Here is a 23,487-nt window from a genome sequence, read left to right on the forward strand (position 1 = left end):
TAGTGCAGGGTGTAGCTTTACGACCAGGTGATATTTATTACTCTGGTAAGCTATTTAAAAAAAGAACCCCAAACTCTAACTTGCATGAAAATGAACATATTCTCATGTAAATTCCTAAAGAGGAATTAACAAGTATGAAAAAATATTGCTCTCTTCACCAAAGTTTGCCCAAAGGCAAAGGGAAGCAGCTGAATTACTGGATAATATTAATATCTTGGTTTTACTGTGAAACAGATGTACATTGCCAGATCTTTTTCCTGTGGGGAAAAAAAAGAACACAAAACAACAACAATCACACTGCCCCTTCCCCAGCCCAAACTTAGCATTTTATATATGTTAGATATAATAAATAAATAAACTGTGAATGTTTTTAAACTTCAGCTAGCAACTTTGTCATCAATTCTTGTGAGATGAGAATCAGGCCTTGTATTTAATAAGAGATTCACTGTTATTTAATTACATGAATGTGGTCAGAAAACAGCCTTTCTGACCAGAACGTGGAAATAGGATTGTGATGCTGAATATATGGTTTTGTTGCAAGCAGTGTTTTTTCTGTTAACACTGTTGACCCTGAGCCCTAATTTTGTAGACATGTAACTTGATTGCTAAAAATAGGAAAAAATAGGCTTATGTATGTAATTTATTTTAAAATGTTTTGGTCTTTTTTTTTGGGTTTTGGAGGAGAGATAGATATTTGGAGAGGGGGAAATCTGGATCGCAGTGCAAAGTATTTACTAACGCTAGTTGCTTTTGTAGACTTTTAATTTCCAAATAAATTTGAAAAGTGGTTAGTTTGTAGCATTGGACTTATTTCATTGTTCTGTTGTTCCTGGCAGTGTTTCGAGCATTATCATTCCAAATTCCAAGGAGAAGGAGGAGAATTACTGCTGGTGATTGCCATCTTACTGCCTCTGCAAACCTGGGTGAGTGTGCTTGCTCCATGAGGAGACTGTGTATGAGGAACCTTTTGCTTGTAGAGCATTCTAGTAGAGATGTGCTGCATGGCAGCTGTAAGAATAGCTTCAAAACTGCTGTCTGAGTGGTCTTGTTTCACTCTTGTTTTCCTTCCCATGCCAGCATCACCACTGCTGGAGCTCTCTAGAGCAGAGCTGCAGGATGACCCACAGTGTCTCTGCCTCCAGTGTTCATTGTTGCCCCTCCATGGTAGAACTCAGAACTCGTTAATCAGTTTGAGGTGCCTCAGCAAAGCTGGCATACCTCCTAAAATCTGGCCGTACAACTGAGCCTATGCCTTTCCATATGAATGGCTCCTTCAAAGCCAGTAGGACCGCTCAGAGGGGCTGAAACTCAGCATGTGGGTCAGCATTGTTAGTGTATATCTTCCCCTTTCGGAAAGGGCTCTATTGATTTGTATTTTGAAATGCTGTGGAAGAGAAGCCCCTCCCACGCTAGAGCCACCCACAAAAATATTCCAGATAGTGAAGACAGCAGATCATGTCTGTCATGCTATCCTTGTACTACCCAGACATCTGTGAAAATTTCATGCTTGTGTGAGCAGATTCTCCAAAGGGCTGAATTTGGCTGTACGTCTTTGAGGGAGTACTTCCATTTTCCCTGCTGTGCCTGCCTGTTATATGCTTTTAATTGTCCTTGGTACTTGGGGGAAAAAAAAGGCACAAATTAAATAAAATGGGTAAACAAGAGGAGAGGGCAAGCTTAAACTGACAAAAACCCAAAAAAAATCAGACTAGCTGTAAACCTGGAAACACTGTTCCCAACTCCTAGTGTGTGCAGGAAATGCAGCACATATGGCACATGGAATCACCTGGAGCTAGGCCTCTTTGTTGCACCTTGGCATAGGAGAGCAGGAACAAAGCAGGGGTGCAGATTTTAACCCTCAGTTGCCTGGTGTTTGGCAAGGATCAGCTTAAGCCTGTTCTTGTACTTGGTTTCCAGTTCACAAATATGTGATGTTAATAATAGATCATTACTGAATGATCTCCTTTGTACTTAAATGTGGATACCGGTAGATTTTTGTTGGTTAAAAAGTTTCAATATAATTCTTTCTAGTCTGTAAGAAATACGTGTGGACGTAATAGTATCCTTTCTTATAGAAAAGTTGAATTTTGTCATAATGACATTTCATTTACGATACTCCTTGCAAAAGCTTTTTCTGATATTATGCTTTTAAGTGAGCTTCTCTGTGTTCCTTACAATCATTAATGAATCAGACTTTAGATAAAGACAGTGTAGGTATGGCAGCATATCATTATACAGGGGAGTAGAGTGAAGCATGAGGATGTAAATATTTGTTACATCTTGCATGATGTTGAGGAAAAGATTGCTCTAAGAGTAGGATGATGGTTTTTACTGTTCATTGTGTACTTATCATAAAAAAAAAATCTTTGAAAAATTCAAACCTTTCCTAAGGCATTGGCAAACATTGGCAAAAATATTTGTCTGGGAAAAAAATTCAAGCAAAATGAAAAAAAAATCAGAACATCTAATATTGAGTATTCAGTCTCATTTTTTTGTTTGTTTGGTTGGTTTTGTTTTGTTTTCTTAAAAATGTTTCTTCTTTGGTTTGTTTTTTTTTGTGTGTGTGTGTGTTTTTGATTTTTTGTTTGGTTGGTTAGTTTGGGTTTGGGATTTTTTTTTGGTATGGCATTTTAAATTTATTTGGAAAAAGAAATATAAAAATGTTCAGAAGGATAGAAAAATATTTGCAGATTGATGCCAATCTATGGGATATTTTTATACAAGAGATCCTCCTCAAAACCCCAAAAGCTGCTACTTCTACCTCCTTTCCTACTCTAGCAATTTGTTTCATTTGTTCAGCTTACTCTACTACAGATCATTGTGATACCTCTCAGCATGTGTCCTGAGTGTTACAGTAATGCACATGCACCTCTGGTCAGTGTGTCTGTCAAGACTTACATGTTTTTCTGTATTTCATGCACTTCTAGAACAAAATGGGTATTAATTCACAGATTGTTATACATCAAGCATTGCAGAGCAAAACAATTTTTACTCTTTTTTTTTTTTTTTCAGGGGCATCATCACTATCCCAGGCTGATATTGCACAAGTATGCGACTAACTGGAATCTTATATGTTGAAATAGAAAAGTGCAAAATTTCAAATTTATGGGTATAATTATATGTATCTTTAGAAACTGAAATAAGCGTTTGCAGAAATTTTCAAAATAGACCTTGAAGGAGGAACCAAAAATGTCCAGCAAAGTGTATATATTCAGATGTTTTAAGAAAGTATTTTATATTTAAAAGACAACAATTCTTTCGAAGCCTAGAAAAGGGGGCAGCTCTTACTTAGTGGGACTTTGCTTCTGCACTGGCATTTTCTGTTTAATGAAATTTCTGAAATATAATGGGGTAATCACTGTAATATTTATGTGAATACACAACTAAACACAAGTTTATGTCTTACATTTTTTAAAAAGAAGTGGACTAGGAACATAGTGTAGCCTAGGCTACATTAATTGTAAGAAAAACAGTGTGTGTATTCAGCTGAGACAAGGAAAGCCAGAAAGTTTTGGCTGTAATTAACAGTTTTTGGGGAGAAGAACTCTATTTCTGAAAACAACTTCTTTGCAGTAGTTGAAATTTGATTACTCCAAATTATCACATTATCATATTGTTGCTACAGTCTGTTTTCAAAAACATAGCTTTAGTACAATGCAACCGATTTCAAAGTTACCAGGAAAGAAGCAAATTTAACTATAAGCATGTGAGTCAAGCTGTCTCTCCCTGTATGGAGTGATTTTAGCAGCCACAAGTTCTTCTGAGCTGGTCAGAATGCTTCAGCATGAAAGCTTCACAGCTGTTTTAGTCCTTCCTTTTCCTGAGCTTATATATGCTCTGACAATATGGGGGTTTTGGATCAAAGCTGAATTGCATTTGATTGCCTTCTGAGAACAAAAGAACTTGCATCTTGAAATTATACACAGTTGGATTTTCAGTGAAGGTGTTTCAGTGAAGACTCAAATTCTTGAGTCTGACCCTAACTTCTGTGGTCTCACTTTTGTGTCTGCACTGAGTTTGTTACCTGGTGCCCAGTGCTCCTCTCTTCATCAGAATAAAGTCACTACAATATCAGGATTGCATTCTATAGCATTCACCTTTTTTGCTTTTTGCTTTTATTACAATTAGAATTACATTTTGTAAATGTGTTGGGGACTGCCTAAATTAGGAAAGTAAGTTCTGAGTTGTGATATCTTAATGGAAAAAAAAGAAGTAAAGGACAACTAAATTCTTGAAATTTTCCTCCTGAAATCTCAGGAAGACTGGGGGAAAAGTTCTCAGAGAAGGCACTCTCTGAAGATGGCAAATGGGGGACAAATGTGTGACTTCAAATACCTGCAAATTCCTGACTGAGTGCTTTAGTTTTTATATGATAGAAGGTACAAGGAGTAGATTGCCATCATTAATGTTATTTTACAATTAGCATTTACTAAAGTGAAAATGTTGTAGCCAGCCTAAACTGTTTACTAAGTGGGCAGTTATTTTTTGGTTGTCTCAGTCTGCATTTGTTAGCACACACATTTATTTCTTGGCTAAAAAACCCACATGCATCTTCCAGTGTTAGAGACACATGAATGAAGCCACTGAGTGACTGAAGCCACTTCTGCTGAAGTAGCCAAAATTAAACATTTGATTTGTGAAAGAAGATAGAAGAACCTTTGATATCTCAAACTCTTCTGCTGTTCCCTAAGGCTTTTCACACCAGCAACTCATCTCAGCTGGAGAAAACAGCACTTGGGAGTCAAGAGAGGAAGAGTGTTCAGTGAAGAAATTCAGTGACAAGGGAAGAATTTCATTGGTGTTGGAAGGCAAGCACAGAAAAGTAAACACAGCCCACTGGACTATAACAGGTTAGTAAATACAAACGCTGTAACATTTCCATAGAGCTCTTTTCTCTAGAAGCAACTGTTATATGCAATGAATTGTGTTGTTTTATTATTTTCATAAAATTTTTGTAAGTTATATGCTTTTCTTCATTTGTAGTGTGCTTTACTCACGAAAGTTGTTTGAAGTTACTGAATAATAACACTGAGACACATCAAAGTTTCAGAAAAATGTGGAAAAGAGGTGTTACAATTTAGGTAAATCAGTCATTATCAAGGTGTTTTGGGATCTGCTGGTTTGGCTTCTCATGTGCTAAGTCTCCTGTAATGCGTTACCATATTCCTACCTCTCACAACAGTGCTGAGAATCCAGACACCTCTACCCCCACCGAACTTTACAGGAGGGAGAGAAAGGCTCATTATTAGCTTTTGTGAAGTGCAATGAGGTACTGATGAAATGATCTGTATCAGTCTGAATTGCCTTTGTTCATTACACATGGAGTGGTCCCTGAGCAGAGGAGAGGGAACATAAATGAAGTATTTATTTAATATCAAGGTGCTAAAATCTAGGCAGCACATTGTAAGTAAAACAAAGTAGGCCTTTGGGAATTGACATGCTAACATTTGTTCCTTTCAGCTTGTCTTTATTAACTTTCTGTTGCTTCTTTTCATTCATGCAAAATTGTCAACATATAAACACCTCTCTATTGACAAGATACACTAATGTCAGTAGTAAAAGAAGTGTTGACATGAAGGCTAAACTAATGTGGACAAGGATTTCTGAACTACCGTAAATTATTTTTTTCTGATTATTCATAGCTATGGGCTGACAGATAAATTCTACTCATTCGCAGACAGCAACTTTTAGTTTTTTTGCAAAGATGAGAGGAAAGGGTTGTATTTTGCTATCTGCTCTCTCTGTATTTGAAATATTTAATTGTAAGTCTCTTGTTTGAGAATTTCATAAAATGGAGAAAACCAGACCTGTTCCCCAAAGAAAAGGATCGTGCAGTTTCCTAGCATTGCCCTACTTGCCAAATTTCTTGTGACTATCTCTGTAGAAGTTGATATACAAGGATGAAAGAAGAAGGTGAGGTTAAAAGATTTATAATCCAAATAATGCCAGCACACTTACTTCCACCTATACCAGACTCTGTCATGCATTAATAACATCTTCTTGTAAAAAGTAGATCCAGACTTCTGTTCTGACACAGTTAACTTGCAGGACTGATAGGTTGATTGGGGGGTCAGTCAGGCTAACACACATTTATGCATACTGCTTTTATATATGATAAGAAATACAGTACTTATTTTTGCTTTTTCTGAAAGATGAAAAGAAATCTTTTTATTTATTTCTATTTTCTTTTAGCAACAAAATCTTAATTTGATTTTCTCAGTGTGGTTAGCTCACATGTAAGACTTTTGTACTTTCACTTTGTCTTTTTATTCTAGTGAAAAAAGTACTCATTTTAGCAAGGCCACTTACAATACTTGATCAAATGTGAATTGACAGAACAACCTACATCCTATTCCAGTTCCTTTTATTCTGTAGATTTTTGCCTATGCAACTTGCAGTAATTCCTATGAAGCTGTCACAATCTGTTCTATCAGAGTTACTTACAGATCCTGTTGTTCAGGGATCGTTGAGATGATAGATTGCTATGGTCTCTCTTGTTAATGTGTGCTTAGGGAGTCCTTCATTTACACAATAGACTTATTCAATTTTTGGTGAAATGTGATTATTACTCTTGCACGGAAGACACATGCTCAATCTAGATATGCCTTGCTTATTAAAGAAATTGTATAAAAATAGGATGTACCTCCACAAAATTCTGCTTTTAACCTTACAAACTAATTGCCTTTACCTTACCATTTGAAGGACTGACAATTTTGCACAGCATTGGACTGTTAGTAAGGGCTGGCAAGTAGTCCAGCTGCAACAGAGGCAGATTGAAGCACAACTGATGGCTCAGGATGACTGGAAATCATGGAAAGCTCACTGGAAAGTGTAATCCTCCTTTCACCAGCTCAGCTGTGCTCATTACATTCCTGGCTAGGTGGCAGAAGTGTGGTTAGAATGGTCCACTACTGCTTGTGAAGCTGTGTATGAGAAGATTTTAATATTTGAAGGTACCAGGCAGCTTGGACAATCATAGTCTAAATCTAACCGGTTTTATCCATAACATTTTTATTCAGCCCTTTTTAATGAAAATAGTGATGATTTTAAAACTTTTTCTTAATCAAGTGCACCTTTGATGCTGTTATCTTGGTTATAATGCCATTTTTTGGTAACTAATCTGTACTGCCACTGAGTAGTGGTGGTTTGAAGATCTAAAACTGAGGCAGAAAAACAGAGAAAAAATTCTAAGTATAATCCTGACAGTGTTTGTTTCTGTTGCATTTCCTCTGACTGGGCTGTCATGGCAGTAGGCTATACCTGCTTAAGTAGTAGCTTATAGGGTTGACCCTCTGCTTGAGTCAGAAGCCTCCTAGACTATGAGCATGTGGGAGAACATGAACTGAGGAATGCAGGGAGATCCTGGGAGCTGCTTTTTTCCTAAGATCAACAACTGATATCTGCCCTGCTGACTGCACCTCGTGCAGAATCTCTTATTTAGGCTTGTGCTCTCACTTGTACTTTTAGCTTCAACTGGGCATGTGAAACCACATACCTTAGAGAAAGAAACTAAATAAATGAATTGTATCATTCAATTTCAGGGGATTTATCCACCCTATCTTGTAATTTTTACTTACATGAATAATCTTTGTTTACACATTCTTAATTTGAATGGGATTACTTGCCTTAGCGATAATACAAGTATCAGGTACAGGATTAGTTCCTGTATTTGTCAGTGGTGTCAAAAGCAATGGAATATACAATAATTTGGTTACATTTTCAATTATAATCTGAAATTAAAGAGCTTTATTTTGGAGCTGTTGCTCTGAATAGCAAGTATTGATACTTGTAATTGAATTCTGAGATAGAACTTTCCATACATTTGTAATGCAGAAAGCTCTCTCATTATATGAAATTCACTTGGCAGATGAATGGTCACCACTTAGTAACAACATTAAATCCTGCCTTTCAGGAGTCAAAAGGACTGGAATCTGCTTCTGAGGTAAAATATTTAATCTATTTCATATCTCAAAATTCTATAGTCTGAAATTACTAGGTTGAGAAACATTTTGATAAATATTTGAGTACGTGCTGTGATTAATTTGTATTAGAATTGTACTTTGAACTAGTGTAATTCATGTTGGTAGGACACCTGATGAGACAGGCTGTGATCCTGAAAAATGCTCCAGGCAAACCTACAATGAAAATTTAGCTGCTTTGAGCAATTTTCAGGACTCAGAGGTAAAATTTGATATAGTGTAAATAAGGGTGGCAGAATGAAAATAAATTATGCTGCAGCTAGCCTGTTTTCCACAGCTACAGGTTTGGGTGGTTAACTCTTTTTTTTTTTTTTCCCCCTACTTTTTGCACTTGTATAGCTTAATTTAAAAAAATCTATTTATATTTGGTTCATGTGCAGCTTTTACCCTTCTTGTAATTAAACAGAAAATGTTGGGAAATCAGTAATTTTAGCAAATATTCTTTTTTCAGTGCCCAAAACTTTTATGGCCGGATAAATGTCATCAACTTTTATATAAAGATTTCACTAGTAGTTTGAGTCAGAAGAGAGAATTTAGGAAATTGAAGTTGGTATGTCCTAATACTGAAACAAAGAACAAGATTTGCATATTTTTGTTCATAGACTCATCCATTGTTCAAGTCCTGTGTTTATCTGTAAAAGATGAGAGGAGACCACTCTAGGCTGCATTGATAAAAGCAAGGGCAAAATATGGGGACAAAAGTCAGGGGAAAATAACTAATCTTTCCTAATCTGTTCTGAGTTTGGACATGCAGACCTCAAATACTCTAATTTTTGTGAAAGTTTCTTCTTTGGTCCCTCAGCTATTAAAAAACATAATAATGTAAGACCACAGGCTTTCTAAAGATTATTTTTCTAAATAAGTTATTCTAAATTCAGATTATACTCACTAGATCCTATATTTTCTGAGTTGGCAGGAAGTTAGCCACAAAACTCACATTTAAGTCAATGGGAGTTACTAAAGTTGGTGGGAGTTGTGTACCTTGGTGTCGTGTAAACTCTGTGATTTTCTACAAAAATAGCAATCAAAATAGTGGTGGTAAATATGAAGTATCAGAGTAGATAATATATGAGTAAATGAGCCAAATATCTAACAAAATGAAAAACATGATGGAAAAGAGGAGGATGAAAAAGAGATGACTGAAACCACTGAGTTATGCAAGACTCTAAAGAAGACTTTGTAGGGCCTTGGCAAATACAATTTCTTGAGAAGCTGAGGGAAAATTGGAAAGAAAGCCATGAGGAACAACTTCCTGCTGAGATAGAAGAGGTTTACTTTCAGTGCTGCACAAATGCATCCCAACAAGTACAACAAACAAAAATAGATTTCCTGATATAAATGTTGTAGATTCAAGTTCTCTCTAATTCACTAAGATTTCAAACTTGTGTTAGAAAGTTTCAGAAGAGAGGGCCATTACCTACATTCCTTTTAATTTTACAAGATTCAGGTGCTTATGACCCTTATAAAATGTTCCCCAAAGAAAAATGGAGAAAAGCTCTCTCCTCAAAAGCTATTTAGAAACGATCTTCCAGAAAAACAAGCCAATAAATAGTTGTTGATAAAAATATCTTGGAAACATTAAAGAAAAGGCAAAATTCTGCAATGGATAGGAAGAATGATAAATGTTACCAAACAAAGCTCACTGACTGTTCATATCCATGCAACCGTTGAATAGAAGTGTGTTATTTTATGCCTGTGCTGAGACTGGGCCACAATTTCAGACTCTAGAGAAAACCAAAGTTAATTAAAGATAAATTAGAAGACTGTACTTAGTCTATAGAGATACGCAATAGATTATATTGCCAAATGAAGGCATTTTAAAGCTTTTTAGATCTAGGAAAAAAAATCATCTTTCAAAGAAATTGAGAAACAAGTCAATGTAGCTGATACAGCAGGTATTAAATTTAGATGCGCCATGAAAAGTTCCGATTTTTAGGGATGCTCTATTATCAGAACCTGTGAAGAGACATAAAAAATCAAGATATGAAGTTCTAACAAACAGTAAATGGACAGTATGCAAACCAGTTGAATTATGAATTGCTTACAGGTAACATACATGTTTATTGTGACATTTTATTTAAAAATTTTACTGTAAATGAAAGTGGCTTTATGCCTTAAAGAGCATTTATGAGCAGTGTTTTACAGTTGGTCATAATTGGTGATTTAATACATGGGCTATTGTTGCAGCTGTGTAGCAATTCAGATAAACAATTTGGTGTCACTGAGAGATTGCATAAGCTCTCTAAAGTAATGAAGTTGCATGTGAAAGTAAAAGATACCACTCTGAACACAAAGCAAAAGAAGCTACAAAACCCCCCAGAACAGCAGGAGAACACAGGTAAAGGTTTTGAATAGATGCCAAATACTAGAAGGTACAACAGAGATAAATAAAATACACGGTAAAGATGCAATATAATAAAACACTGTAATTTGGGCTGTCAGCATGAGTGTAGTGAGTTCAGAATAGAAGAAGTGAGTTAGCTTTTATGGGATATTTAACCACAAACTGCCAGAAACTGAGACTGCTGCTGGTAATACATATTCAAATACAGCAAATATGTCATTGGGAAAAATTATATAAAATCACACTATAAACTTTTTTTGTATTTCTTGAATTTCTGCACAAGACATCTGCAATTTGCCTTTTGCAGGCTAGACAGCTGGAGAAGTGGTAGCTTCTGTGCCATTTCCCACAGTATCATGGGAATAATTATAACTACATTTACATAAGGTGTCCCTGTGCACAGCAAGGGCTTGGAACTAGATCCATAAGGCCCCTTCCAATCCAGGCCATTCCATGATTCTGTGGTAGTAAGAAGACTTATTTTGGACATGAACAAACTGAGACAGGTTCAACAGTTAAGAATTCACAACAGTTCACAACAGTTAAGAATTTTTAGGAATACCTCCTATCACATATTTTTCCGAGTGTTGTTAACTGAAATGTACAACCAGATCAGAGGAAAAAGAATTTTTCTTCTATCAGTCCATCGGGACCTCTGAAATTGTTTGGGTATGTGGAGAAACTATGACAGATGTCTGTCCAGTGCTTCAGGACAGCTGTTTTCCTGTATTTTGCCAGAACGGTTTCCTTGGAGCTTTGTACCACTGCGTATTGGGATTGTCTGGCCAGGTTTTGGTTGCAGGGGGGCTACAAGGGTGGCTTCTGTGAGAAGCTGCCAGAAGCTTCCCCCATGTCTGGCACAGCCAGTGCCAACCAGCTCCAAGCCCATCAGGGATGACAGTAACACCTCTGTGATAAGGTATTTAAGAAGGAAAAAGAAAAGTTATTGCGCAAATGAAAATTGCAGCCAGAGAAGAGCAGAGTGAGAACATGTGAACAACTCTGTGCCACAACTCTGGTGTCCAACCAGGGTCAACTCACTACACACTGGCTTTTTAACCCGTTGTTATGGCTTAAGAGCTACAGAGGATAATATCTATAAAAGTGTCAATTCCTGGCCAGTGCTGCTTGCAAGGCTGCAGTGCTGTCTTACAATTCTACTTCAGAGTGCTTCCTCATATGTAATGATTGCTATTCCAGTGTCCTGTGCTTTGGAAATGGTCCAATGCAAGTTAAAGGTTTTTACCATCCTCCCCCAAGTACTTCATACCTTCTTAAAACATTATTTTTGGGTTGGTTGTCTGGTCTGATTTCCAGTAGCACAAAATGTGGGTCTTTCATATTGCTGTTCCAGTCATCATTCTTAACTGTCTCTCAGCTTTTCCCATTATTTTTGTTTTTCTATATTCGATTTTTCGTAGCTTTATTAAATTAGTTGCCATCATGCAGTTCTTAATAATCTCTTCCTCAATGCCATTACTATTCACACAAAATATTAATCTTGTATATGAAGAGGCAATAAAGGTAACTGTAAACCAGGATTCTATACATTTCTTAATGCAATTCCTAGTTTATTTCCAACCCAAAACCAACAATGAAAAGCAACTAATTAGCAGATTGTTCTGCTATTTTAACAAAATAACTTCTGGGAAAAATACAGGGTTTAGAATAAAATGTTTTAGAATAAAGCCACCATTCTTTATTTATTGTTCAATAAATTTTCTGCAAATTTGTAGATATTTAGTAATCTACTGGAAAGGTTTGCCACCAATTCTAGCTTTTATCCCAATTTTTCTGTTGTTCTGATGATGTTTGATGAGTAAATTACCCGCTACAAGAAGATGTTTGAGAATCAAAGACAGTAAGTAGTGAAATCTCCCCTCTTTTATTAATTTTAATTATTATTTTAAAAATGATTAATTTACCTAAAATATATTATTTATTAAATTCATTAATCTAATATAGCTTAATAATTAGTATCGTTCATTATCAGGTTTTTTTTCCTGGAGAGATATATTTTATTTTGATTGCAGTTTGACGTAAGTTTTAAGTAATTATTTAGGTGTTTTCTGTTATTTTCTATATTCTTTACGGTTTTATATGCAGTTTCAGAAATATAGTAACTTTCTTCACCTGTTTCAGGGTTATACCTACTGATTTCTCTCTTCCCATTAGACACGTGCTATGTTTTCATAGGAGCTTAGTTCCAAGGACTTCTTCATTTTCTTCTGTGCTGTGTTTTTAGTAGTACACATACTTGTGTACCTCTTGTACAGTAACAAGAAGAGCAAAAGTCTGTCAATTTTCACACCTTGGTGATAGAAATTAAAAGTTTTTCTCCTTAAAAGAAACATTAAGATGCTTAGAACAGTGTCTTCATTTTCAAGCCTGCAATTACTAATGTATCAGAGATGAAATTTAGTATGTTCTCTGTTTCTAAAGCAATAACTCTGTTTCTAAAGTAATTAGAAAGTAAGGAAACATTTTTCCACACATACTGAAATTAGTCAAATGACTTAGGAGGAAGCTGAGCAAAAGTCAAAATAAACCTTAAGTGGATTTTTGCTGATCTTCTCAAAAGCCATGGCTTTTGGAACATTGCTCATTTTCACGCATTGTCAGGTTTGGCACTTCTGGCTTTGAAACAAAACCAAAATTAGAATTATTGAAAAACCATGAGACAAGCAGTTTTTCAAAGAATTTCTAGCTTGATTACAAGCAGATTTTATGGGAATTTAATGATTTGGTTTATCCTGAGATTTACTGTACCATTCGGAGGATTTGTATTTTGCCAATCCTTCTGGCAAAAATGCAGGCTTTGGAAGGAAAATATTTTTAAATTCTCTCTTTACAGATCAAGTTTGTAATGATATCTATTGCCTGTGTGGAAATGAGACATTCAGGATTATGAAAGATCTCTTCTCCCTGCATTAGGATTTGAAGAAGGAGATACTATAAAAAGGAACTTGACAGTATAGCAATAGTAGCAGGAAACTGGCAGATTTTTAAAAAGCAGATGCTCTTGTGAACCGAAACACAAGTTCTGGAGGCTGCTGAAATGTTCATGAGAAATTTAAAAATACTTGAAATCTGAACACTTTCTCATCTTATTTCATTGAAATTCAAATTATGTTAAACTTCCAGTATAAAATGAGCATGCAGATGCTTAGAATTTTTTTTTTTCTTCACAACCAAATTACCTTCTGATGAAATTCAGTGAAAGCAAACCACTTAAACTTTAGACAATAATTTAACAGGCCATATCCAGTGGAAAATAATTACAGCAGAGATTGCATAGATGTACAAGACAGCTGATGTAGCCAGTGACATTTTGGTTCTATTTCCTGTCTCTAAAAGCTCAGATCTGCACAATCTTACATAAGCTATTAAAGGTATACTTTGACATGCATGACAAATATGGAAACGTGCTCATAAAGTTCCCATAGGATGCTTTTTCATTTTTATAATCCATTCTAAGTATCCTCCTCATTGAATTTTTTTCCTCCTGATTTCTCTAATTTCTGTAGGGATCATGTGGAAGAGGAGGAAAATTTCTGCACAAGGTCTAACGAAACTTGTCTTCTTTAAGAAAAATATAAAGAAAGGGCAATTGGTTGTCTTGGCAGTTACAGCAGAAATTAGATTTCACAATGCTCTTAAAATAAGGGTCCAGATGTGCATGGTGACAAACCACATGAGATCTGATAAATCTCTTCTCTTCATGAGCCTCATGACTATAAAACAGTCTTCATTTGTGTTTGCAGCCCACTATTTTAGTGACATCCATGTTTATTGCTGAAGTTTTGCCAAAAGAACACCCTACAGTTCTCCAGGCTTCAGAAAAGCCAGTGGAATTCCTTAACAATAACTGGACTTGCCTGCAGCCAGCATAAGCCTCATTCTTCCTAAGCAGATGAATGTTTCACAGAGGGGGGAATGAAACCATCGCTATGAAGCACCTGAGACTCCTCTGTCACCAAGTGTAACTTATTCCAGGAAGCCCTTGGCTTAGAGGCAGAGATTGTGGATCTGAAGCTGATACCTCTTCAGTCACTGAGAGTGGATTTGGGGGTTTATGTGCAGCTTATACAATGGAATACCCTTGACTATCACCATAAATGTTTCTGTTTGTTTAAGTTAGAAAATGGATGTGATGCGCTTCATGAAAACATACCGGTGACTGCAGGCAGTTTAAAATGGTCTTATGAGTTACAAGAAGCTTCTCAGGCATGGAACACATTGTCAGCACATCAATTATCTGTAAGTATTGCTGTAAAACAGTGTACAACGGGGCTTAAAATATTTCAGGCACTTTCTGAAGTGATAGCCACATTGTGCACTTAGAAATGACATTGAGATAAAATCTGTCTCTATAGAGTTTTGCAGGTAGAGGAAACAAATCCTGTTTTGCAAAAATATGGATATTGTAATATAGGTATTGATATAGTGAAGAAACTGACCTCTGCTAGACACAGGACCTACACCTTCTCTGTGCCTCAGACCTCAGTGTAATAATTCTCTGGAATTTGGATGGTATGAAGTAATTTATTCAGAAGGTTACAAGTAGTCAATTTCACTACATGACATTAAGGATTTCTTTTAATTGTTTTAGCAATTATTTTGTTTTGTGGTAAAAGTTCTCTTTCATTCTAGAGAGAAGCACAAGGTATGTATCTGTTTTCATGAATTTTTACTTCAGGGTGCAAAAAAGTGTAACCATATTGTGTGTTTGTATTATACACGTTCCCTGAGGAGTATTAGTGGTTTAAAATAAGAGAAATTGCATTTAATTTTCATATTTTAAAAAGGATTTTGTACATGGGATCTAAATGAAGAGACTAGAACTGCAGGATGGCAAAGACTTATAGCTCTTGCTTTCAGGAGACTGGTATAAATTCTGCTTCAGTAAATTCTGTAGTCAAGATGAGGTAACTTGAGATAGCTTTTTACTTGGTGTCTGATTGCCCTTTTCTAAATAACAAAATCTTTTGTGATTCTATATCTTTCTGCTGTTTCTCCGAGGGCTGTAATATCTTGAGATTTTACAACATCCTTCAAACACCAAGCAGTTGCACTGCTTTCATATTGCAAGAGGCACACTAGGTAAATAAAGAAGATTCTTTTTGACAGATGTATGTGAATATAAAAGCATACTAGAAAATTGACATAACCACAATAATCTCCTCAAATCGTCAACTACTCTAAACTAAAACCAAACTGTTTTCAACTATTTTTTGCAATTATCTTGTCTGTGGGATGGTTGTTAGTCTGTTTATAGTCTGTTTATATTCAATCATAAATTGTAGTCTTATCAAGTGTATGTATACTTTTCTTTGAATACAAAAGGGTGACCTCTAATGCATTCATTTATTAAAGGCATGTACAGAACTAGCTCCTCCCATTAGGAAATTTATGGAATCAAGCATAAGTGGTTTGTGAAACTAGTAGAGGATGATGAAAGTTTTCTTGCTAGGCTGTGTAGAATGCTTTTCAGGGACTGGAATAAAATCCATTGTTGATTTTAGTCCAGTTCTCAGAGATGTATTTTGACAAAACTACTGTCATTACTGGGGTAAGTACTGCTTGGAAGCATCAGCCTCCCTCATAGAAACAAAGAAAGAAATTTCCTAATGGAACTTCTTCCTAGTGATGGAAATGGCATCTCAGGAACTGGGACGATATATATTGCATTCCTCTGTAAACGTTTGCATGAACCTTTTGAATCAAAGTTGTGATCTTAGATTGATTTTAGTTAAAATAGTTCTAGTTTGCATATGGACAGCTGGTAAGACACACTTTCCAAGGATCTAAACATACTGTTATATAATAGGAACAAGCTGATATCATCCAGTTTTGAAACAGGGTAATGTCCTCATTGAGAGTTTTGCCAGTTTGGCTGCACTGTCCGTGAACTAAAATCTGAGTATTTCACGCAGAAGCTATGACAGAAAGACAAAGGAGGAACAGCAGTAAGAGAAACTTGTCCTGCTTTTGTCTAGTCATCCATCTCATGGAGAGCCAGAAATGTTCAGTTTTATAGTCTATCCTGGTACTTTTTGTTTACATTGAAAGCTCTGGTAATGTATAAATAGGATGCAGAATCTGCTGATATATAATAATAAGAAGGTCGAATCCACGGAGAACTTGGCAGATATTTTTAAAACTAGGAGTCTGAGCACATCTGATTTTCATTCTTTTCTCCCAAATGAAAAGATCGATGGTTTATTGCAGCATCACAGGTAAACTTGGGTTTGGTACGGAACTGACTGAACAAAGAAGGAAGAAATCTGTTTAAAAATATTTCTGATAACCTTAGAAAAATTAAGAGTTTTTTTTACTCTCCTTATACTGCAAATTTAATTACAAAGCTGTGCCAAAGGCTGTGGAAGACCATGCTGCAAAGCCAAATAGGATACATGAACTGGAGAGTACTGACAAACAACTGATGTTTGCCTCTAACTTGGCACAGTGCAGATCTCTACAAGTGTAATCAACAGGCAAGGAGACCTTGCTTAAAATGTGGATGGGAGAATCAGAATATTCAAGCATAATGTAAAATTGGATGTTGTGTAGATTGAGTCAAACACTTTTTTATCAAGAAAAAAATGGCAGAAGTCTTTTCTTCTATCCTTTGATTAAAAAAAGAGAATGAAAAGTTCAAACTATGGAGTATGATTCAAGAAACAGTAGAAAAGACTTACCAGATAGTCTACCTGACAGTAGATCTAGTGAATATTTTGTTCTGGGAGTAGCTATTGTCACTAAGTAGGTGTAAATACTTAGGTAAACCAGGATTAAGTAAAAGCTAAAACTGTTTTCAAATGTTTGCACTTGCTGATGCAAATCTAACTCCAAAGGGAAATAGTTTTCAGTAACTACTTCCAGATATACTTGTAAAAGTTACAATGAAAAGGTAATTATGTTGTAAATAGTGGGAATGCACTTCATCAAAGTGAGAGTTTCTTTATTCCTTGACTCAGTTAGCTGAAATAAGGAATACACATTGGAATGAGCAATTCTAAACCCCTGTTACTGATTCTCTAAATTACTCTTTCCAAGACAATCAGTATTTGCTCCAGGCAGATCCTCTTTCTGATGAATGGAAACTCTACACTGAATACATAGACCACATGATTGTAGATGGACTGTTCAAAGCTATCAAGTGTTCTCTTCAGTATCTGACTGAAAACATTGAGACAACATTTAACTCCACTCCTTTATTTGAAGTGCAGCTTTTTCCTAATAGCAGTGAAATGACTTTTAAACCTTCTTTGGACTTAATGTCAATGGCAATTTCTGTGGTATTATGGAGAGTCTAATCAAAACCAGCTATGATACTGCATCATCTGTTGACAGATTTGTCAAATACCTTGGAAAAGACCCTTTTCAGCTATTCTTACTTTTGCTACTTTTCCTTTTTTAATTTTTTTTTTTTCAAGTGTCACAATTGACCTTTCCTCCAGGCATTTGAATGTAGTTGTTTTCCCAGCCCAGTCACCATTATCCAGTGGCTTATGTGAAGAAGGCTAATATCTCCAGAGAGGCTGTGAGGTTTTTTCCCCATCTGTTCCCTGTGAGCTGTCATATTCTGCTCTCCTTAACCTCTGCCTCTTGTTTTATGAATTCATCCAGTCATTTCCATCAGCCAGCAGCACATATTCTTTGAGTGATACTGGCAAACTTTTTTTTAAACTTCTTCTGGTTCACTTGCCTAATTGAGAGTGCCTTTCTAATACACACTGAAACCACCGCTGGATGGACTGTCTGCAAATCTGGTTCATGAACTTGCCTTCTACTTTTGCTTGTGTACTGTGCACAGGTGGTCTTTGACTTTACAGTGCCTGTATTACTGAGCATTTGGTGTTAAATGACTTCTATATACTCCAGGCTGGGCATTTCTCAAGAACTGTGGGTTTCTTTGTGATTATTGGTTGAATGTTTGCTTTCTTGGTGCCTCATTTCTCATTAGGACAGCTGATACTGTTTCTGCTCCCAGATCTGCAAGTACCACTGAGCTTATTTATCCAGAACAATTTCCTTCCTTATAAGGTGTGAGGTTATGTCCACAGATGTCATGAAAAAAAGTGGTTTGTGAATTACAGTAGAACACTTTTGCTAGAAATGTAATGTTAATGCAAGTTTTTGTGCAAGAATACTCTTGCACAAAAGAGTCGGACTAGCAAAAAGTCACAGCCTAGCAGGCCGTGCAAAAATCTTTGTGCAATTTTTTCCTTTTGCAGGTCTGTTTTAACATGAGATGGAAACAAATATCAATCAATATATCAAAATATCACCACTTCTCTAGGGAAAAATAGATTAACTGTAAATTGGTTACACTGTATAATAGTGAAAAACACCCAAAATATAAGGTTGGACTCACTATTCCATTTTTGGAACTCTACTGAAAAGTGACACTGGTGATCATAAGGACCAGAATGCCAATCCATCTCACTAGCTAGTGTTGGAAGTTAAATCAACATGTTGGAGGATGTGAGTAATAACAAGTGCAATGTTTTGTGTCTGGCTGATGACAACATGTGCTTTGAATTTTTGATGTTAGTGTGATGCATGAAACAGAAATTATAATACTTGAGAAACATGCATCCAAGCAGTCATTCCTATTAACTTGTTTCAGGGGGCAGACAGGAAACTTAATGTTAACTGACAAGTTATAATTGTCATTGCCTCCAATACAATATTGTGGGTCTTGGCATGTGACTTAACTCTAAGGATGTCTTTTCTTTCTCTAGTTTAATCTTTGCCTCCACTGCTTTTTTACTTTTGGGTGTTCATTTAACATGACTTAGATCAGAGGGATACCCTGGAAGAAGTAAGTTGAGTGGCTCTGAGGAATGAAGAGTGGTACTTAATGGATTGATGAAGAAATTAGATGTGTAAAGTGGTTTCTGCTCTGTGGACAATTTCTTACTAAAGGGGAGGTGGAATTTTATGAAAATGATAAGGTTGTTGAGGTTCATGAGACTTCATGCATTCTAAAGGACAGGTATTTCCATTTTTGCCTATTATGCCATCTTATGCCTATTAACGAAATATAAATAATTACATTACTTTGTTGATTTGTTTAAAATCTAGTGTTCATCAAGTTTCATTTGGGTGGGGTTTTTTTTGGTTAATATTCTAAAGAACTTCAAGTGCACCTTCAAATCAGAATAATTTTTAATAGTTTCAAATCAAGTTGACAATATAATTAAATATGATTTAAATATAATTGGTGAATTTAATTTAAAAATTAACCTGAAAATTTAGGGAAAACAGCTTAGATTTAGGCAAGCTTCTCTAGTTTATGTTTCATACATATTTTTATGTATACATTCATAAACACAAATATATATATGTAATCCTTTTCTGCATATGTGTATATACATTTGTATTTATATTTATGTTAAGAAGGATGGACTGACCTATGAGACAATAGAGATATTTTGCAGACTTTTGTTGCCCTGCTGCCTTGGGTGTTTCCTTGGGACAATAGACCTAATGTCTTTGGCCTTACATTTTTTCTTGAAAAGCATCAAATTCTCAAAAATGCTGCTGTTTTTAAGGTGTTCGTAATATCTTAGAAATAGTTATTTCTTCTTTGATTGGTGTGGACTGTATTTTTTACTCATTATTGTATGAAGGATTTTTAACAATTCTGTCATCTCTGGTATAACTTTATATCTACAATGCATTTTCAAATGGCACTTTCACCATGCTGAAAAACGGTAGCAGGACTTTGTAGAGCATGAGAGCTGGTATCTAGATTGAAAATTAGCTGTTTGCAATTCTGAAGATCCATTCTCTGGGAGAAGAGCTCTTTGAAATTAGTGGCAATCCCGGATTCTTCTAAAAGATGGATGTGGATCACAGTGCTGTACCCATACCCTCAAATGCCCATCTAAAGTATTTCCCCCTGCCAGACAGCAAGCTCCTGCCCCCGATTCTGCAGCTCTGAGAACCTTAATAAGGTTATTACTTGAACCATGTGCAGTAGATGCAGAAGAGATGATCAGTGTAATTGAGTCCATTGTATTTCTCAAGAATATTTTGTCATACATTTCTCTCTTCTTTAAAAACAGGGGGAAAAAAAGAGCCCACCAACCAAGCCTTAACACCATGCTTCTATGTTTTATATTATTGAATTGACTTGTTCATTAACATTTTTTATGTGTTTGGTTTGCTTTAAGTTTTTATGTGCTCTGTGCTACTTTACATGCTATTTGTGGTACTGAATGGAGGTTTGACAAAGGAAGTGTGAGGAGAGTACACAGCTCTGGGTGAAATAATGGAACATCCATAGAATCAGAAAGGTTGGAAAGGTTGGAAAAGACCTCCAAGATTGTAAATTCCAACCTTTGATGGAATACCACCATGCCCACTAAACCTTACGGTGAAGTGCCATGTCTGCTTGGTTTCTGAACATTTGAAGGGACTTCCCTGGGGAGCCTATTTCAGTGCTTAGCTACTCCTTCAGTGATCCAGTGTCTATGTAGGACCACGAATTCATAGAGTACGTTTTTGAAGTCTTAACACTGACCTCTTGAGAACTTGTGGATAGCAGCTGTCAGAACTGGGGGTGAGGATCCAATGCAGATCTGGAGGTAAGGATTCAACATAACAGTTATAAAACTTTGGCACATACTTAAATAGGAGCAAGTATAAAAATAACCCTGAATGAAATTGTGTATTTTTTATTTTAGAGCTCTTTACCTTGGACACTTCTCTTACTGGATATATTTTTAAATATAGAATGATATCTGCTGTATATTCCCAATTCTAAGGTAAGTACTATGTTGACTTAATTGGGTCCAAAATAGAGACATTGTACATTTTTCTTAGTGTTCTCAAGTTTCATTCAAGAGACTTAATGAAAAGTGTTTATCACTGTTGTACCACCGTTGTACTCTTAGGAATCAATTAAAACGTTTAGAAGACAAACTTATTTGTCAGTGGGAGGTAGTGTTTTCACCAAAGTACTCATGTGCTAAAGGCAGTTTCAATGTTTAGTTTTAAGTGTGGATCGCCTTTATTAACAGAACATAGATTTCAAGACCAGATAAGACCTTTCGTTTATGTGGTCTGCTGTCCACAGAATAGGACTTCCGTGTTGCACAAATATGTCTTAGAAGGACCACTGAAATATTTTTACTTTTATTTTTGTTTGTGCTTGTTAATCCTGAAATGCAGTCATTACTGTAACATATGCTCTTCTCCAACCCTTGGTGCTAAGATCAGAGCTGAGGGATACAGCGGGATCACATGGCTCAAATAGCTAAAGAGTCTTGGTCAGGGGTTGAGGGTGGGATGTGAGATATAGTGGACTTAATCCATTGTATGATTTACACTAGAACCTTGATCTTGGTGCTCTCTCACATTCCAGATGGATGCATGAAACATGGGGAAATCCACTGCTGCATTTTGAAAAATACAAATTTTATGTAAAAACTGTTGAAAGGTTGGTTCTGTCTACTGTCCTGCTGGGACAAACATAATTTTTGAAACATGAACATTTCTGGTTAAATGAAGATTCTTTTTCCATATGATCTTAGCTAAAAAACTCACAGGGAACGTTTGATTTTAGTTTTCAGAAATAAGACCTGGCAAACAACTATTGAAAATGTCTCAATTCGCCTCTGTTCATAAAATTAAAAGGCTTTTCTGTGCATAACCTGAGGCTGGTTAAATCCTGGTCCTCTAAAAATCCATAGGGTAGTCTTAATATTACAGGATTAGGGCATTCCTTCTTTTTGCAGTAGATCAGGTAATTAGCACCTTAATCAATTCGCACGTGTACAAACTGTCAGGGTCCCGAGAGCACTAATAGGGCTTTAATGGCCGGCTCACCCCACACCCAGAGGACTCCACTTAAGCTTAGCCCTGAGCGTTTAGTTTCTGTCAGAGGCACGTAGTAGGTGTGCATGTTTTACAGACTCTGGCCTTGCCACCTGGGTGGACTTGGACCTAGATCTGGACCTGTGCTCCAGGTATGCTGTCCTGGATAGACCCCCATGGCTGTCTGTCCGCTCCAGCTTGTCCTTCCCTCTGTCCCTCCTAGACCTCCTGGCTGTACCTCCTGGAATGCAGCGTCTGGTTAATTGCTGGCTGTGTCTGGGGTTATTGGTGCACCCAGTTACAAGCACCTGGGCTCTGCTACCATGCTGAAGGCCCTCTAGGATTGGGGTCTTGGTGGATGAGGGTATTTATTGTCTGTGCTGGGGTAACTTTTTTTTCTAGCTTACCTTCCCTTGGGAAGCAACGAGCTCTTGCTGCTCTCTGAAGAGGATGTGCCTGTTTGCACGCAGAGGTGCAGAAATGGTCTCAGGTGGTACACGCAAACTGAAGGTAATCCTCTTGAAAGTTTAGACCATGTTCTTTAATGTAACTTTTACTAGCAAAGCGTTGACAGACCAAAAGGTGTAGCAGTAAAAATAGCACCGTTATAATATTTGACTGGTTTAGTGTATAAAACACTGGTTCTTCCTGAATCAGAGCTTTGCTTTCAGCCTGTTTTTCCCAAATGATTAAAAGTGTTTATGTAGATACTTTTTCCCCTATCAAGATTTGCAGGAAATGTAAAGACTTATACTGCATATGAAAACGGGGAATCTTTCCAAATAATGTCTTTACTATTCAATTCAAAACTATCATGCCTCTTAATGCAGGTGAAAAAATAAACTTCAACATGGAAATATCCTTTTTAAAGTACAATTTATAGACAGGTATTTCATTGTGTTCTTAGTTATGCATTGTCAGAGGATTGCTAGTGTTTATTAAACTTCTAGTCACTTGCTTCAAATAGTAGTTTGAAACCTTTCCGAGCAATATGACTTTCAAGGAGGTAATGAGGTTCAGCTGTGTCACAGAATTGTGGAATTAAGTAGAATGAGATTCAGAGTAAACACAAATGTTTCCAAAAGCCCCATGTAAATTTTTCAAAACAACAACAGGAAGAAAACTCCATTTGTCTTTGTGTAGTTACCTTTAAACTACAGTGTCTAATTATGTATGTTGTGAGCAAGTCCATGCCCACATTTAACTACACTTGAGGCTGACCTTTTTGTCAGCAATAGGTATAGCTTCTAGAGTAGAGGAAACTTTGGGATGTCTAAAAGCAATGTGAGGAATATATTCCTATTTTGGACCAAATTGGGTTCAAGCACACCC

General features: G+C 36.3%; 1 long non-coding RNA gene across 2 annotated transcripts; it reads left to right on the forward strand.

Annotated features, from left to right (window-relative positions):
* The first annotated feature begins 4,694 nt into the window (after positions 1-4,694).
* On the forward strand, positions 4,695-15,483 carry LOC114054924. Of its 2 annotated transcripts, XR_003570625.1 has the most exons (4): positions 4,695-4,850; positions 7,868-7,942; positions 14,088-14,583; positions 14,700-15,483. It is a non-coding gene; the product is annotated as an uncharacterized LOC114054924 (long non-coding RNA). The 2 variants fall into 2 exon arrangements; XR_003570626.1 differs by lacking the exons at positions 14,088-14,583; positions 14,700-15,483 and adding an exon at positions 12,060-12,172.
* Positions 15,484-23,487: the final 8,004 nt, after the last annotated feature.

This window comes from Empidonax traillii, unplaced genomic scaffold, assembly GCF_003031625.1.
Source record: "Empidonax traillii isolate 1590-97213 ecotype Southwest subspecies unplaced genomic scaffold, ASM303162v1 scaffold42:size1813164, whole genome shotgun sequence".
Taxonomy (NCBI): Eukaryota; Metazoa; Chordata; class Aves; order Passeriformes; family Tyrannidae; genus Empidonax; species Empidonax traillii.